At 39.0% G+C, this 19254-nt stretch overlaps 1 protein-coding gene across 2 annotated transcripts in view; it reads left to right on the forward strand.

The window, feature by feature from the left end:
• CA10 (carbonic anhydrase 10) overlaps positions 1 to 19254 on the forward strand; it is a 208650-nt gene that overhangs the window by 64241 nt on the left and 125155 nt on the right. The window lies entirely within an intron of this gene.

The following is a 19254-nucleotide window of genomic DNA, read 5'->3' on the forward strand; positions in this document are numbered from 1 at the left end:
CAATTTAGAAGTGCTCATGTGCAAGGGTTAACAAGAACTAGGAAAAAGAAGAAAGAACTTTAAAACTATTTTGACCAACTCAGGAATTTCAGTTTATTTGATTAAACCTCATTCATGACGAAATAGGGGATGTGTGTGCAGGCTGAGAAGCTAAATGTATTTATGAGTTTTCACACTTTCATCTTGAGAATTCTTTTTCATCGTGAAAGTGTTATTAAATGTTAGCCACAGAGCATCCTGTCAGATACTGCTTAAGTTTAAAGAACATTCAGAGATCTTTTTAAGGGTGTTCAGATAGCACAGCTGAGTTACAAAAGAGATGACTGTAAGTATGAGAGCAGACAGAAGTAGACAAGCTATCTGCATTCATCTGTCATCAAGGTAATGCACCAGAACTTGTCTAACAGATGGTTTGTTACAATTAACTTTTCATGCACCCTAGACTACAAAACTAAGTTAAATCAAATTAATTTTTTTTTTTTTTCTTGGTAGTGGTGGTATGTGTTTAGGGGTTTGGGGTTGGTTTTATTTTTTTGTATACAGCCTAGTGAGTTGCAGGAATCATCCGAAATCTTGTATGTTACTTAAAAGCACTTTGTGACAAGGATCAAGTGGGAGTTCATATCAGATCTCTGAAATGTAAATTATCTTCTTTTAGGTTTGGGTGTCTTCATTCAGTGATCTTCTCAGTGGTTGTGTGTCCCTTTGCTTTACAATAACTAAGTGAACTTTCAGGGATCTCAAGGTCTAGGATTTAACATCCAGCCAGTTTTACATGAGTGAATGAAGTTTTCAGTAGAATATTTGAGAAGCACCTTCTCCTCCATTACATAGGAACAAACCATGATTTGAGCAGGAAGTACAACTCCTGAGTAGTTAGAAGTTAGGTAATATGCTTGTGATAGAGCCACCTCTAACATACACATAATGAATAGTTCCCAGGAGGAAGACTGAGTCCATCAAAATGTGTTGGGCTTTTAAAACTGTTAACACCTGTTTTAAATGTAAGTTTAATGCATCTTCAGCCTATGGAGAGTAGCGGTTGCCTTAGAAGTAGTATGTTTGGTTTGACTGTAGTAAATGAGGTTCATCTGCTTAATGAGTTATATAGAATGTTTTCAGATTTTAAGGAGATATATGAAGTATTACTTCAGGGAAAAAAGATCTTAAAGAAAACTCACTAGGTTGCAAAAATTGTGCTTCCTACTTTTCAAAGAAATTTCTAGAACTGGAGATTTCATAATCGCTGGCATCTTTGGAGATACCCAGTCAGGTCTGTGATGACTGCTGTGGGCTTGTACATTAGGCAGTCCATCTGAACTGCTTTATTCAGACAACATTTCATAAGAACTTTTGATTTAAAATGCATCACAAAATCCTTCCACCAGTGATGGCAGCAAGAAGCTTCAGATGGTATCAGAGCAGAAATTTCCCAGAGGTTACAGTTTATGGAGTTTTTCATCCTGCAAATTGGAGGGTATTTTTTGAAGGAAGAGAAACTGAAAATGGGCAAACTAAATTGTGTGAACAAAAATAGAGATTTTTCCTCAGCTACCTACAAATAGACTCTCTGTTTAAAATGTGGTGTCCACCTTGATTTTATATGCTACACAGCAAAAATAGAACAAGCAAGAACAACAAGAAAAAAGTAGAAGTTAAACGGGGAATTTCAGGGATTGTAAAAGACATTAAGCATAAATTTGGAATTAGATGTGGATAATTTATTTAGTATCATTTGGCAAGTGATGTGTATGCAGAATGTATCTGTAATTTAGGGAAGCACTTAACAGCAAGCACTAGTCATATTTTAATAAAAATATTTCAGCCAGAAAAGAAAGGAATAACTTGATAGCTATAGCTTTTCTGAGGAAACAAAATGGTAAGGAATGTTTTGCTGAAGAAATGATCAAAATTTTTTGAAACACACACAAAAGAATAAACAGGAGGGATCTTTAGATAATTTAAACTAGGATGTTTTTCCACAAAAAAAAACCCTGCAAGACATCCATTTTGAATCACCAAGAGTAAAACTGTTTTCTGCAAAGCCCAATAATTTACTATTGTTAGCTACTTCTTTCTTCTTAGGAAATATTCAGTGCTCAAATTGTTGCCTTTTGAAGCTGTTAGGATCTGTTGCCAATGAAATCATTACACTGAGGTTTCAAAGGACTGATTATTACTATAAATCACAATCATAGTAAATCAGTGGAGTAACAAGAACACCGGGCATTGTTATGGTTCTGAAATACTTCACACAAATATAGCAAAAAGTATTACTTCACATCCTAAGACTGAGGAGCAAATCATTGGGTCAAGCCCCAACAAATGATGTAGAGAGACCATTTTCTTATTAAATTGGCCACAGTTAATGCTACAGAAAATAAATTAATAGTCCTCTTATACATTAGATAGTAGGGTGGTTATAAGTGGTCCAGGAATTGTCATTATATTGCTCTGCTGGTTTCCTTTGGCAGCATAATAGATATATCCGTTACCCCAGCTGACAACAGCTAATAGTGCAGAACAAAGAAAAAGCATCACTATTGATGTAGGTAAAGCTTCCAGTGACAGTTGCCTCTGAGACTCAGACTTTGCCCTGTTTCTCTCGCACTACAATTAAATAGCCAAGGTAATTCTGGGTAGTACACTTAAAACTTTAGGAAGACAGTGTTGCTAGCACTTGAGAATTTTTTTTTTTCTGTTTTGCTAAGGACTTGTCATTCATGTTCAACTTATTACTTGGAAAATATTTCTGAAATAAGCACCCTCCATTTTCCTCGTGACACATTCAGTCTTTTCCGTTAAATAAGAAAGCACACGGACTGGAGTAGGTTCAGTCACTGCACATATCTTACAGTTGCTAAACCACTGTTGCTCTTCCCCTAAGATGAATGCAAACAAAGAGGGGGTTTTATTTCAATGTACACCACTACAGTTCAGCAAAATTTCTACAGCTGTTTGAAAAGCAGAGTAGGAACTGAATTGTTTTGATTCTTGAAATACCTTTCTTAAAACTCAGACAGAAAAGTCATTGTATGTACAATTGAGAGAGATCAAAATAGAAACCTTTTCTTAAAAGCAGAAAAAAAAAAATCTAGCTGTCCCATCAAGTCTCAAATCATTCCATTTCCTGTCTGCCTGGGACATTCCAAGAACTCAGTTAGGTAAAACGTAAAAAAATACAACTTCGATTGTAAGCCTGGTGTCTACTCTTCTTTATTTGGTCAGGTCATAATGGAAAAAACTTGTTGAGAGTAAACTTCATCTATAGCGAATGGGTATGTGTACATGGCCATTTTAATAGGATTTATGATTACTGAGCTACCTTTAGTAGCTTTGTGTTAGAGGAAGTTTAAGCATAAGTGAGAAGACTAAAGATAGCTAATCTGTACTGACTAGCCTTCTGGATATTACTAATACCAAAAGTACATGAGTAATACTAAAGCACATTGCCATATAACTAAAACACATAAGGCTGTTATAGAAAAATATGCATTATGTTAATAGCACATTTGTGTTCACTTTTTCACTGAGAACACAAATTAAAATCATGTCAACTAACACTAAATATATTCAGATCAGATAATATAATTTGTGTTTAAAAAGGAGTACTTTATTTTTTTTCTAGTGTTAAAGCCAGACTGATGCACTGATGGAAGACACTGGCCAACATATGGAATCAGTTTTTATAATTCTAAACAACCTTTTGACAGATGCAGTTCCTCTTTTGAGTCAGAGAAAATGTTTACTTCAATACGTTTATTCAGCTAATTCAAATTAAAACTAAAAAAGTGGGAACTTAAGTCAGAAGAATTTTTTTCTCTAAAAAAAACAGGTAGGAAATGTTAAGAGCTGGTAATTCCAAAGCCTAAGGAATTACCATTAAGTAGTTCAATTAGTCCTATTTCCAGGATTACTCTGTTCATATTTTGATTTCTAAAAATATTAGCAAGCCTGTAAAACAGCAGTCAATTTAAATTTACATCTTCAGTGATTATGAGGCTAAAGATTTTGCCTCTAGGTGATGGTATTTTGTTTTGTTTTGTTTTGGTTTTTTATTACCTTGTATATTTGATAATCATATTCGTAATAAATTTTAGAGTTGGTTTAGGAGCTTGTATCCATAAGAACGTACTTTTAGTTATCTTTGCAGCCTTTTCCATGTGCATGGCCATAAATTTTCTACTCCATCTGGATGTAAGCATTTAACACTTTTCTTCCTAAACATCTTTTTCTCAAGGAAGGTGTGATTTTATTTTTCTGCCAGAAAGACCATCAAATGCTCTATCTACAGGCTGAAATTATTCAGAAAATAAGATGTATTCAGTTCTGTGTGAAGGTCACAAGTAATAAAGCCTCCAAGGCCCTATCTTCTGGTGAATCTTTGCTGCCAAAAAGGCAACATGCATTATCTTTTACACATCTCCCTTGGAAGCAATTGATGCTCATTCCTTCTGAGCTGTTACAATCTCTGGCAGAGAGAAATAGGCTGTCGGGAGTGTTCTAGAGCTACGGGCCCTCTGTTCTCCCCGAGACATGCTGGGAAGTAGATTAGTCTTTGTGCCTGTGAGAGATTTTACAGGTTGGCGTTCTGTGCGTTGGACCTCTGACTAGTCTCTCCACTGCTTTGCTAAAATGTATTGGGTGCTGCTCTGATGTTCTTCAAGGTGGAGCAGCTACCTTGCAGACTGGATGATGCTCGTGCACTGCTGTATTCCTCACATAAATAGTATGCTTGCTACTGTCATTTTTCACAAGCTGAAATAAGTCATTACAAGCCATAGAAAGAAAATGTCACATGGTTATTGCCTTACAGACTTATGCCACCTGCCAGCACTGGTCAGATGAGCAGCGTTTTTTGTAGTGCTCTGACTGACACTAGTATGAGACATGCATGTACACCTCATAGCTTAGGAAAACAGTTAGCTAAGGAAGGGTTCTAGAAAGATTACTGCTGTGCTAAACAGCTTCTATGTCAGTTTGTGGAGTTGATAGTTGGAAATAATAGAGGGTTCTCCTTGCAGTGGCTATTTGATCTAACCTTGAACACACACCTGACATTCACAACTCAGTTACTCCTGTCGGCTTTCTGCATCATGGCAGTGCACTTGCATTTTCATGCACTGATGACAGCATAGCAGCACATTTCCAAACCCTATCTTACATCAAGAGGGAGCATCCACTCCTTGCTGACACATTCAGAGCAAATTTGATCTTATGATTCAATTGCTAGATTGAGTTGTGCATTTGCCTGCAGTCAGAAGCTTCCAAAGCAATTTGGGGGAGTTGCTCTTTGTGTCTTTATATGCATGTGTTAACAGTGAGATCAGGCAGGATCGAATTAGGAACAGCAATAGCTGTGTATCAGAGTCACACAAGAATATGATAGTGTCACCCTGCAATACTGACAGGAGATAGTACCTTTGGCTTCCATCTTTAGAGTATCCATATTATTCAAGCACTTTGGCTTAAAAACAGCTCAAGGAGAATGTTAGTGCAAGTAATCCTCCCTGAACAGCCTGTCCTGTGGGTCTACTCAGTGACCTGATGCTCAGTCCTGTAGCTACTGGCCTCCTGCCAGCAGCTGGGAGGCTGCCGCGATGCACAGCCCTGCTTTACTGCACAGTCTCTATGCTTGTCCTTCTCTGGCTCCTTGTTGATGTAATCCCTGGCCTGTTCTCCCCCATCCATCCGAAGAGCCATTTACAAGGAGATTGAAGACACTGAACTCCGGGGAAGCACTAATCAGGTCCTGCCCGTTTCAGCTCCCTGGCACAACATACAAACCCTTTAAGAACACATGATCTGCCCTCTGGTGGCTAAATTTAGAAGGAATGCATGGTTTAACTCCCCATTTCTGACTTGATAATATATTGTAGCACTTGAGAAGGCCTTTTCTTAAACAAATTCAAGCATTAAAAAAATCATGCATGTCCTGGTCTTACATATTTTGATTTCTTAGCACCAAAGATCTAGTATCTGTAAAGTAATTATAAGATACATATATATTTACCTATTTTTTTGCAGTGAGTGTATTTAGACAGCAAAAGGATAGAAGAATGGAGATCAAAATCTGTGTTCTAAGCTAAGTTCGACATAAATGTCAGGCCCTACAGGCTGCACCTGTAGCTGCTGAAATTTGCAGGCTATCTTCATCTTCTACAAAGCGTGTAGAAAGGCAGTGAATGGATCGATGTGCACCCTGCCTCACCCACGCACTGCCCCCACACCCTGTACAACTTTATAGATTCCTGGCTATATTCTTTCCCCTCCCATCCAGCACTCCTCTTTTTTTCCACTCCCAAGCAATGCCTAGAGTATTTGTTTGGTTCCTTTTTCCCCCTGCTTCTGTTTTTTTGGTTGTTTGGGTTTTTTTGTTTTTGTTTTTGTTTTTTTTTTTTTGGGGGGGGGGGGTGTTTTTTTGTTTGTTTGGTTTGGTTTGTTTTTTTTTCCCCAGACAAAACCAGCTTTAGAATCTTCCCAGTTAGTCTGTCTGATGGGAGTGCTGCAGAACTTTACTCTGTATTTCACTGCAAATACAGAAACTTCAAAGTAAATGAGAAAACACTTACTGGTATCATTAAATACACATTTAGGTGAGTATTTAAGAACCTTCACAGCCTTGTGAAAAGCAATATATTTGCAAAATCTTTCCTCACTGACAGCAGAACTCAGCAGTTTCATTTGCTGTATCTCTGTCCAAAAGCAGCCTCAGCAAGATCAGCAAGGTTGTTTGGAAGCTCAGGTTCACAGCAGAATTCAAAACTGAATGCATTAATGGACCAAAACATTTGAAATATGACCTTGTCATTTAAAAAATTGCAGTATATTTGAGCAATTAATCCAATGATAGATGAGTTCCTAATAATGGCAAGTTCATAAAGGATATTAAAACCAGAAAACTTGTTTGAATAATAGGTATAGAAAAACTCGAGTAAGCATGCAGTTTTTGCCTTGCATTTGCTACAAAAGCCTGTGTGGCCACAGACAAACCCACCTGAATAGCTCTGACAACCAGAAGCAGGCTTGAAGAGGGATGATGTATATAACATGAGATGTGTCTACAGCTGTGTTACATTTTAGCCATTTGGTTAATAATTTCACTATGGTTAATTCAATAATTTAATTTCTAATCCAGTTTTTAGGGGATTTACAGATTGTCTTGCACCAGTGCAGTTTTTTTCCTCTAAGACATTATTCAGCATTTATGTTGTTTTTACAGGATCTTTCTGGTCTAGACACCACACTGATAGAATTTTCAGATTATGTAAGTGGCCCAGTTTTTCAAGAAAAAGTGAATCCTTTCCCATCTTCCCTTATTTTCACCCAATTTCAGAAAATGCATTTCAGCAATTCTGAAAATTAGGCCAATAATGACCAGCCTTAGTCTCATTACAGCAGTTACCACCTGACATTCAGCTGATTGATGATGCTGGAATTTGTTGAGTAGGAAACCGTTATGTTTCCTATTCAGTGTATTTGTCCTGTGGTGTGCACACAGAATACAGAAAGAATGTGAAATGAACCAAGAGAATGCCCTTGCACTCAGCTATCCCCTTGCATCTCAGACAGTAATTCCTACGTAAAGAGTTTGTCAAACATCGTAGAGACCAGTAAGTTACAAATGCTTATTCAGGAGGAAGGGAGAAGACAGCAAGTGAGACTCCTCTAGAAGATCCTTAGTTACTGGGACTCACATGCAACCAGGTTCATCCTTGGTCAGAGGAATCACTGAGCCTCTTTTGCTTCTGCCTGTTGTGCACACATAGTGTAGAAGAAACATCCAGGAATATTTCAGATTAATCAGTACAAGAGAGCTAGTTTCTCCCTAAACATGCAGGTTTTCCTAGATAACAATTAAGCTGGCTTTGGTGCTCAGCAGCAGCTTGTCTGCAAAGGCTGTGTGCCACATGCTGTGGCATCAAGGAAGCAGTGACTACATTCTTCCCTGACAGAAATATCAGATCTTCAAGGTGTTACTACAGTTAGGAAAAGCTGTAGATTACTCTGAAAGATCAGTCACCGGACGGCAATTAGCTGAATAGTTTGATGTAGCAGCTGAGGAAAGGCAAAGATTTCTTTCCATTCCAAAATATTTTGTAGTAATGCCTCTGTTTATAGTTGTTGCATGGCAGCATCGTGTTGGACTTCTAAGAGGTCAGTATTGCCCAGACAACTTTTTTTCCAGCCTGTGAGTGCATCTAGTCAGCTGTCCTAAGGACTTCTGGCCTTTCCAAGAACAATCAAAGTTACAGAGTTTTGGTAATCTCACTGTGGAAACAGCATCCCCAGGCAGGGCCAGAGCCCTGTGGAATAGGGTCAGAGAAATCTGATTACTCTAGAAAACACCAGAGCACAGAACATCAGTGTTTCTGTCTTGAACTGTCATTACTTATATGAACTGCAGCGTTCAGTGGTGAACTCTGTGCTTGCTCCTCACTTGTCTTTGCAAGTCAGCAGAGCCAGGACATTTCTGCATTACTTGCTGTCATTAGCTGTAAGAGTCTTGTGAGAAACCAAAGTAGTACATAGCTACAAGAAATTCTCAAGAGGCTGCTGTCACACAAGTGTTATGGAGAACGGGACTTGTTAACCCTTACTGGATGCTCCTTACACATAAGCCTTACACCTCAGTGCCTGCCTTCTCCAGACAAAATCCCTTAATGTCCTGTAGTTTCAGAATGTGGTGATCAGTATATTCATCCTAACACAGGAAGTGCTAACAGATGCGGACATATACTATACTGAATTTGGCAATAAATAGTTAAATTCCAACTTACTACCTAGAGTTATATTTTAGTAACAGTATGCTGTGAAGCACTGGGATATCCAGGAAGAGCACTCTGATAGAATAAATATGCTGTCTTTTGTAATTTTTTATGTTCCTTCATTCATTTATATTTTTCAACAAAAGGATCGATAGCATCCCAAAGACATTAAAATAAAGCTGAAGCTACAGAACAGAGCTCAAGCTATCTGCTAGATAAGCAGTCTTTCCTCTTTCCTTAAAACAATAAGTTCCAAATTACTTTTCTCTGAACAATTTTCTCCAGTGTTCCAATTTCATCTATGCGAAGCTTCACTTTACTTCTGGATCTTTAAAACCTTAGATCTCACTCGCCCTGCCTCAGAACACTCATTCATTTTAAGAGTAACAGCCAAAGTCCCCAGTTCTACAGCATGAACCACAGCACAAACAGAAAAACAAAAGATGAAGAAATGAAGAGGGAAAGGTTACTTCTAGAGATGATATGATAGCTCAAAGCCTGGGTTTCCTGCATTTCAGTGCAAAGCCCTATTTAAAGGGCACAACGACCTTCACAGCTTTTTTGCATTTCATCTTTTTCTCCTTTCAGTCTGCATTTAAATCCAAGCCAAACTCTCCCTCTTTTCCAACCCCCAAATTACAATGAGTGTCAGGCAAACTTACTCAGTTGTGATTGCCAGCTTGTTCTTTGCCTGCTTCAAGGGGAATCTGTTGAACCCTGGCTGTGATTGATGACTGAGGGACTGACCAGACGTGATTAGAAACTGCCAGCTGAGTGGCAAGTAATTGCTGGAGCTAGTTACTCATACAAGCATCCCAGGCACTGACAGGCATAGTAAGGGAGCCCAACGTATGATGGAATGGCAGACACAGGCACTGATCCAGACCACGTATCTGCTCAGTGTCTTGTGTAGAGAAGACGGGGAGAGGGTGTTGCCTTCCTCCCCTCCCCTCTTTCATTTTTAGCTCTTTTACCAAGAAGGATTTCCTTTACCCAAGACTGACATTCTAATGAGCAATCTGTGCCAACTCCACTAAACATCCCAGTTTCTTTTTAACCTTTAAACCAAACTGTCCTTTAATCTGTTTTCATTTCCATTTTTTGACATACTTATGCTAAACCCTTCAGCAGCAGGAACTTCACTAACAATACATAGAAAGACAGTTTTCCCCGAAGACTATATATCCTTTTGATTGCACTGAGAGAGGGAAGTACCTTATATTTTCAGAATAGTGGTAACAATGGCCCTAGAAGATTGTTACTGAAGTTGCTTAGTTTTGGACCTGGATATACCTCTGCCTACAGATATACCCCTTCCTACTCCTGCCATATTAATAATTCAAAAAGAAGAAATAATGAAAGGCATTTATAAGTACCTTTTAAGTAGCTGACCTATATTTTTGGGAAACATTAAAGTAGAATTCGATTGTATAGTTTTAGTATATGCGTTAACTCACCACCATGTGGCAGAGAAAAATCTAATTATATGCTGTTGTATAACTGCTCTTCACCATAAGATTAACATAATTTGTAAAAAATAATTAGTCTGGTTTAATTGGTGTAATGAAAGAAGTGGTAGTGTTTTCTACACTGGTATCCCAAATGTGTAGATGAAAATAAGCAAAAGCTTTGGAAGTTTAGAGGTCACTAATTGTGATTGCTAAGTACTTTTTTCCCAGGTAATACTCTTAATTGAAGAAAATGTTTAATTAGGCAGAAATAAGCAGCTATAATTTAAAAGATAAATTGAAGAGGGTATTGCAGGATGTCTCTATTAAATGCACAGCAGAAAATTAACTTTTTAAGAGAAAGTATCTTTCCAGAATCTTAACTCATTTCCCCTTTCCAGTTTTCTGTTCTTTCTCATTTAGCCAGTGCAGTTGAACTTTTCCTGTCATTGAGAATCCTTCATACAGAGGGAAGATGACATTTGAGCAGACTAGTATGAAATTAGCAGTATGTAATATGATGCTGTTAGAGTTCTTTGCAATTTTAATTTTTCTTTATGTTTCAAGATTTATTGATGAAAAATTTTAATATTTTTTAACATCTTTTGAATAATGGTAATGCTGTCTTGAATAATGGTCTTACTCTTGAGGATACATTTCAGCTATCAACTTTTTGCCTCTTAAATAGGACTCAGACTACTTTCAGTTCTCAAATTTGAAACCATTGTGATACTGTCTAATATTACTGCAGTCTGGAGATTTCTGTGACCAATTACTTACATGAATGCCATTCTTTACTCTTTTCTTTGGTGTCGCCGATTTATCTCTCAAAGCCTTTATGACTTTACGTTTGGCTTTTATGTAGAAGCAGAGCAGGTCATGTGGTTATCCAGAGGCATTAGTATGGTAATTTTCTTCAAGTTGAGTAGGTGGAAATAATTAATGGACTACTTTATTGATGTACATAGATAGCTGATTCTCTCTGTGGTTTCAATTCCCAGCTTCAATAAAGTAGCTTGAGATTTTATCTGAGAGACCAGTAATTACACAGGGCAAGAATAATTGCTGCACAAATATAATCTGATTGTGTTTTATGCTATTTCCAGGGCTGATGTTAAAGCTTAAATATATAAACAAGGATCTGCTGCATGAATAAGTTGACTCCTTTTATTTAAACTCATGAACACTAGAGTAACATAAATTCAGAAAATCTGTGCTCTTGAAAGTTGAAGAAACTTCAAAGAGGAAGTTACAGTCTTAGTGCAGTGCAACACAGAAATAACTTTACTGTCTTGACTAGACTCCATCTCCTATCACTGACAGTGACCAGTAGCAGATAACTTGGGAAAAATAAGCACTACAAAAATAGGGTCATAAAGATTTTATCTCTCCCAGACTGATGCAGATTTTAAGTGAGGATTTTGGCAATTTATCACTGTGATATTCATCCTGGAGTTCTGACTGACCCTAATGAATTTGTTCATTTTACCAATTTATAACTAGAAGTTATTTTTCTGATGCTTGATTTTGAGACAGTTTCTCATATTCATTCCCCATAAAGAAGTTCCTGTGTGGGGACCTTACTAGGCACCTTTGTAAGCAATAAGGAAAAGAACTGATGTAGCTTTGTTGCTGCATAATCTTTCACATTCTCCTTTTACAACTTGATCATCAGCTGGCCCAACAGACTAAGTCAGGATCCTCACCTCTCATACACCTGAAAAAAGTTTAGTGGTTTTTATGCCTGTCGTGGTTTGAGCCAGGTTGGCAGTCTAACACCACACAGCCACTCTCTCCCCCTTCTCCTCCAGCAATAAGAATGGACAGAGAGCCAGGCTTGGGGTTCAAGATAGGACTGGGATGGGGAAAAAATCCCCCTTTATGGTCACAAGCAAAAGGCAGACTCGTTAGGGGAAGAAAAAAAGAACATACATTTATTACAGACACTAACAACACATAACAGAGTAGGACAGTGAGAAGCATTGCCACATCTTGAGAACACCTTCCCCCCACCCCTCCCTTCTTCCCAGGCTCAGCTCTGCTCGCGATATCTCTACCTCCTCCCCCAGTGGCACAGGGGCAGGGAATGGGGGGTGCAGTCAGTGCTGCCGCTCTTTCCACCTTTGGTGGGGGGAGCTTCTGGAACTTGTTCCCCCTGCTCCATCATGGTCCCCCTCTCACAGGAGACAGTCCTCCACAAACTTTCTCCAATGTGAGTTGCTCCCACAGGCCGCAGCGTTCCCCACACTGCTCCATTGTGGGTCACCAACTTTCTCCAACTGGATTCTCTCCCACGGCTGCAGCCCTTCCCGAGCTGCTCCGGCGTGGGACTCCCCCGCATGCTGCAATCCTCCCAGTGCTGAATTACATCAGCGGGGCTGCCTTTTCCCACAAGACCCCGGCCGTCTTCGGGCACAGCACCTTGATCAACCAGGCAGAAGCCACAGGCCATAAATCAATGTCTGTTCCACCATAGATCTTCATGGGTGGCGGGGGGGGGCCGCCCTGCCGTCTCCCCACAGGATACAGGGGGGTCTCTGCTCCGGCACACCTCCCCCCTCCTTTCTTCCTCCGCTCCTTCACTGACCTTGGTGTTCACGCAGCTGCCGCAACTCCTCCTCACAAGTCCCACTGCCCGTCACCATGTCCCTTCTTAAATACGTTATCGCAGAGGCGCAGCTGATTGGCTCAGTTTTCGAGCCGAGGTGGAGCTGACTTGGATCCGGGGGAGCTTCAAGAAGCTTCTCACAAGGGGCTGCCCCTATAACCCCCTCCCTTGACACCAAAAAAAACCCACCACTCACTCAAACCCAGAACAATGCCCTTAGGAAATCTTCAGTATCTTCTTTTGACTTTTCTTATTTTAGTTTTATATTTAATTTGTCAAAGTTTATAATCTTCTCTATTTTATTTAGACACCATTTTTTGAAGGATGCTCTCTTACTTCTAGACACCTCCTTTATTTTTCTGTTGAAGCTTGCTGGCTTCTTGGTCCTATTTAAATAAAGGCTCCGAATAAACACATAACACCTCAAAAACTTAGCTTATGATCCGGCAATTCCAGTGTCCATTTTACCGTTTGGGTGTTTTTAAACAAGCTTTTTCATGCTTATGTAGCTCTTCATCGTGTTACACAAAAATCAGCTACATAAGGGTTTTCATGCATACAAAGATGCTGACTTCAATGTAGTGTGATACCTCTTGCACAAACTGTTGCTTCTGTAGTTACTCCTAAACCAGAGTGCCTGCATTGTTCAGACCTAAATCAGAGTTTGTCTCTTCAGTGAAAGGTTTGCACAGCTAACACTATTTTAATGTCCTACTTACTCCAAGTGCCCAGTGCAGGAAGCACGATCAGCAGATCAGCAAGACACACAAGGTTGGTGGCAGGATGGTCTCCACTTGTATCTAGTTCTGACGATGGCAGCTTTTTTAAACATATTTTTTCCCAGATACCTTACTATTTGATTTGCTGCTATACTATCTCATCTACTTATATGAGGCAACACAAGGAATGTGGCAGAAAGCCTACTGTGTTTTTCCCCAAACTCTGAAGCAGTACTGAGAAATGTGGGGATATTTCCTGGATATTAAAGCTTTGCAATGATAGAAGTCATTTGCCTACCATGCATGAAACTTGCCTGCCCTTTGCTTTTATTCCCAGAAGCAGTAATAAGTCACATGTGTTTACAAGGCTTAGCATTCTGAACAAAAGTTACCTTAAAAATAAGCTGTGAGTTGAGAACCCCGGAAGGTAGTGAAAGTGTATGAACAGGAGGGTGGAGCAGGGAGAAAGGAAAACTTAGGATTCTTTGAAAACTTTGAACAACTAGGAATGGCTCCTGATTGTGATTCATCATGGCACAAAATAGAGATCATAGCCTTAAACTATGAGAAGAGCAGGGAGAGAGATGGGATTTTATCTTAAATTCCCATATGTTTTATGACTCAGAAACAATGATTGATTATAACTCTGGTGTAGAAACCTTGCAGAACCACTCTCTGCAACTGCAGGCACTTTCCAAGTAAATGCAAGTATCTTTAAGGTCCCCCTAGATTGTGAAGTTGAGAGCTAAAAAGGTAACGCTTCATCAGGTGGGGCATGGCCTTCTAGACTTTCTCAGTCATTTCAGGAGGGAGGACACAGCCAGGACCTGAATGGAGCAGACCCACACAGCCCAGGGCAGCTTTGCTACAGGATGAACCCCCAGCAGCGCCCCGTCCACAGAGCCCGGTGCGCTGGAAAGTACAGAGTCATCTCACCCACCCCAAGTGATGCATCTGTTGCCTTCTGAGCTAGTCAGCGCGTTCAAGGACTCTTCAAAAAGTGCCTCAGAGAAATTCCAGCTACAGACTCTTAATGGCTTTGCTAAAAGCAAGATGCAGAAACAGACCATGGGGTAGAGCTCTGAAAAACTTTATAAACAAGCCCTCAACAGCCAGACGAATGATTAGAAAACACTGCTTAACTGTCCACAACCCCTTCATGACCTAGATCTTTGAGTCTAGCATCGTTTTTTCTAAGATCAAGTAATTAATATGTTGTACACCACATGCACCTCTAAACCCATACTGGGAAAATGACTGCCTCCTCTCACAACAGGGATGCAGAATATTACATGTCAACATATATTACATATCAACACACACTACGTTGTTACATGACAACAATATAACGTATGAACACACACTGTAGACTGTACCACTGTGCTTATCTGCAAGTTTGCTGTACCTACAGAAGGGTATCCTTATGGGACACTGTTCACCCACTGATTTTCTCTGGAGGGGAGAATATTTATTTAGGCAAATCCTCGGTACTCATCACTAGGAGAATAGCATTCAATCCTCGCTTTATTGTTCTAGCTGCTATTATTTCACTGTTGTTATGCATAGGTTTGGTAAAAACTATCAGAATCCCTCATTCTATTGTGTCATGTTGATACTAGAGCATCTTCATATATCTCAATATAAATTGTTCCCAGTAAATTGAAAAAAGAGCAGCTGCAATAAGATACAGACTGAATAAGGATGTCAGAGATTTTTGCATAGGTACAAAATAGAAGTGATCTCCCTCACCATCTCCCCATATGACACACACACAGAAAGTCTGTTGCCCATAGAGTGCCAACATACAGAGGAAATAAACTTTGAATTTATCCAATTTTCCTTCTGAGAAGGCTGAAGGTATGACGTTGATCAGAGAAAAACTTACCACCTTATGTCCATGTAACATGGTTGCAACAAATCAGCTCTCAAGCGATATAAACTTAGCGGGATTTATAGACAAAGGCAGAGGCAACATGATCAGTATACAGAAACTTTTGGTATAACCACCAGTAGCTAAATAATCTTGTTAAATGAGATTGTAAGCTAGTATGTGGGCTGCATGCAGACTGGCTTGGAAGAGTAGCTCCTGTACAGTGCAGAAGCCAGGCTGCTAGCTAAAATGCTTCAGAGGTCCACACACAAAGATGCAGCATATTCCCACTCATACATGACTAAATTTTTATGGAAATACAACTTAATTGTGGGGAAGGAGATACTGTTTCATTAATGACTTAACCCCTAGTACAACCTTGTCTGTTAGCTAAGCTAGAATAATAAAATAAGGAATACTTTTATATGTTTTCCTAGATTCATACACTAATTTCTGTAGACTAAATAGTTAATTCAGTACTCGTGTTTAATTTAAGCCTTGGTTTCCCACATAAAGCCTCCTTGGATTTTTCTATTACAGTTCTGAATATTTTTCTATTACTTTGAGCATCTAAGCAGCATCACTAATTACTTTAATTAAATGTAATCAGACATTAATATTGTGTAATATCCCCATCCACTAGTTAACTTAGGTGTGCAATCTTAGATCAGTCATCCTTAATTAACCTTCAGTTGAAGCATAAGCACAGTCGTTCTAAACACCGAGGTAAGTTTACCATTGCTGCACTTTCTTTTTGTCTAACCATACATAACAGAGCTCGCAACAAGCACATATCATAGAGATTCTTAAGCACGAGCTTCCTAGGCATTTAGAAAGAAATCAAAGATTGCAGCACAGACTTACGTGTCTGGGTGACAAGTCTAACCTTTGCAGTACAACATCACAATATTGAAGCTCCACCTTCTCGACTTTACGGTGGTGGGCTGGCGTGACAGGCATTGCACAGACTGCAAGGTTTCCCTGTCAAAAACAGAAATAACATTATAAAACATCCTCTCATAGCAGCTGTTTTCCAGTGCAGTTTTTCTGGGACAATCCCAGTTACATCATAAATTTTTTAAGTAATATGAACTTGAAGACAATGGACTGCCCTGTTTGGCTTTCCATTTTATTGCACTTACCATGTCTAGTTTGTTTGTTTATTTTTTTAAAAGTTTGCTAAAGAAGTGTTTTTACCAATACCAAGAGTATTTTTGCCCATAAGATTTTTTTTTTTTTAGTAATACTAGGAACCATTCAAGCAACAGATTTCCCTTTTAATATCTTCCCTCTTGAACCTACAGCTCTACAGTTTCATCATTAATTTATTTTTTAAAAATAACAACACAGGGGGATTTATCAAGGGAAACCAGGCTATCTCACTTAACCTAAACTTTTATTTTAGAGCTCCACATAAAGAAAGATTTTTCTCTCTGACAAAAACTGAAGTGAGATCCTATGATATTTCTCTTAAGAAAAAGCACAAATAATTAAGTGCTCTCAGTTTTATTTTTAATTGAACTACATTTATTTTATTCAATTTCAAAGTATTAACACTATCATTTAGCATACTCTGGGAACTTCTGTGGTCATGTAAGTCTCCAGTGGAAGTGGGAATTGACTGGTAGGGTAAACAGAGGAGCCAAATAAATTTTTAAGACCATACTGTCCATTAATATTTCTGATCGCACAAAGCTTCTCCTATTTTAAAGGGCTTCCATCTGCCCCTGTAGGGAGTAATTGCACACAGGGTTTAATATTCAAATAGAAGATTACTGGCATAGTTTGATGTGGGTATCTTCAATTCCAGCCATTTTAGGTGCTATTCCCCGATCTTTGCTTTTCCAGAGCTGTAGAGCATTACAGTATCATCCCTCCTTACAGATTTCATGCAGCACACGCTCAGGGTAGTTACCCCTTTGGGCTTCAGCCGAGTTGATTGTCCACGTCAGGTGTTAAAAAAAAGATATTTCACCACTGAATTTAAGGTATTAGTATCACACATTCACTTCAAAACTGTTCAACTAGGGAATACAAGGAAACTAAGCTTTGTTATCCATAACACGTCAGTTATGGCTATACCACTCGGATCTCCTCAGGGTTGTTTAAGCTCACCTGCAGAAGTAGCACCTGTAGATACACCATCAGGCTTGCACAAAGTAGAAAAAGCTTCACTTGAAAACTGAATTTTTAGATATTTTGTAGTAAAAGTAACATCTGTGGATGACAGCTTACGAACTACTGGAATAGGCAGATAACACCTGCAAAACACTTTCCATTACTTCTGTGTAGGCACTTGCACTGCAGCTTTGCTGTGCAAGCAATAGCCTAAAAAGAACTCTAAAGTTTATCTACCGTTTACAGAAAAGTTACATGAAGCTATATATTAACCCAGCCAAAGTTTTACACCTAAGTACACTCAAACTTTGAGGGCAAAAAGAACTGAGTTGTTCTATAAAGCATGATAGCAAAACACTCACAGAGATCAGCCATCTTCCTAAGGCTACACACTACTCAGAAGATACTCTCCCACCTGCCTCCCCTCCAAGGAGTATCTACTACAAATGGGAGCCAAAACTCTTTATGGCTCCCACTAGAGTAGCCAAAAACTACAAGCAGAGACAAGCATCAACCCTGTAAAACCCTGCATACAGCTAACTGTGGCCACCACAAAGCTATTTATAAGCAGGGGATGAGTTGTTTCCAGCTCCACCCTCTGGGCAGAACACCTGGGCTCCTTCCCCCGGCTCCAGGTTTGTAGACTTTGTCACACACAATTTGTAGATTAGAAGAATGCTTTGAGGCTCAAAGTTTATGATTTTTTTTAACAACATGTAAAAAAGGAAAAATAAAGCCAAAAAAGGCATCAACATTCCTACCTGCGAAATTTCCACCTGCTACACAGAACTACAAAATAATTCTGATAAAGTCAAAGTTGCCTTATATACTTTAGACAGGGACAAAGCTTGCAGACACAAATCTAAATGTGTCCTTTGTGTATCTTATTAGTTTCTCTTTACTCATTTAGTCAGAAATCTTTTCAGCATCTAAAGAGAAGTTCAGGTTGATCTTGCCTATAAATTGCAGATTAGATGCCATATGACCTCCAGCCTGCAGTTACCTGATATGAAGCAGTATGTAGTTACATAACACTTCTTTTCCCAATTAGGGGTACAGAAAGTAACTCAGCTTGTCAAAAATCAGGTGTTGCTCTATGTTGCTAGCCATTGCACATACAGGGAAGGAATTACCCATCACCACCAGAGTATGGCTTTCCAACAAGTTTTTTTTAGATCAAAACCTTGACTAAAGAGAGGTTTGGGCAAATAGAACAGAAACTAGTAGAACCTGTCTGGAGAGCAGGCCTGTTCTCCAGGATCGCAACATGTGAGTTTCTCTTACAATTCTGTGATTTTTAATGAGTTCTCCTAAATATGAAGACTTTTTAAAAAGTTCAGTAGAATGGAACAGTTTCAGTCCACGGAAACATTGAATGTATGGAAAATTAGCTTAAGGACTAATGAGTCACATTTGCATTGCTCAGTAAATATTCTAGAATACTAACAGCAAAGGAGCTATATATAGTTGAATCTGGGATTATATCTAGGTACCTTCAAAAGAGAAGAAAAAGCTAAAACAGTCTTCATCCCTGATACAAAACTATATGAAACAATATGTTTGTTCTTTGTGTATTAAGTGTTAAGCGTAGATGAATTTGCCTGTTGTCAGTTTAAGCATGTGTGTGCAGACAACAAAAGTTTAATTATCTGGCTATCTGCCTTGCATGTATTTCTCTAGTCTTTCCAGGCTTTCTTTAAACTTTCCCTTTGCTATATTTTGC

The sequence above is a fragment of the Tyto alba genome, unplaced genomic scaffold, assembly GCF_018691265.1.
Source record: "Tyto alba isolate M040663 unplaced genomic scaffold, T.alba_DEE_v4.0 Super-Scaffold_39, whole genome shotgun sequence".
Taxonomy (NCBI): domain Eukaryota; kingdom Metazoa; phylum Chordata; class Aves; order Strigiformes; family Tytonidae; genus Tyto; species Tyto alba.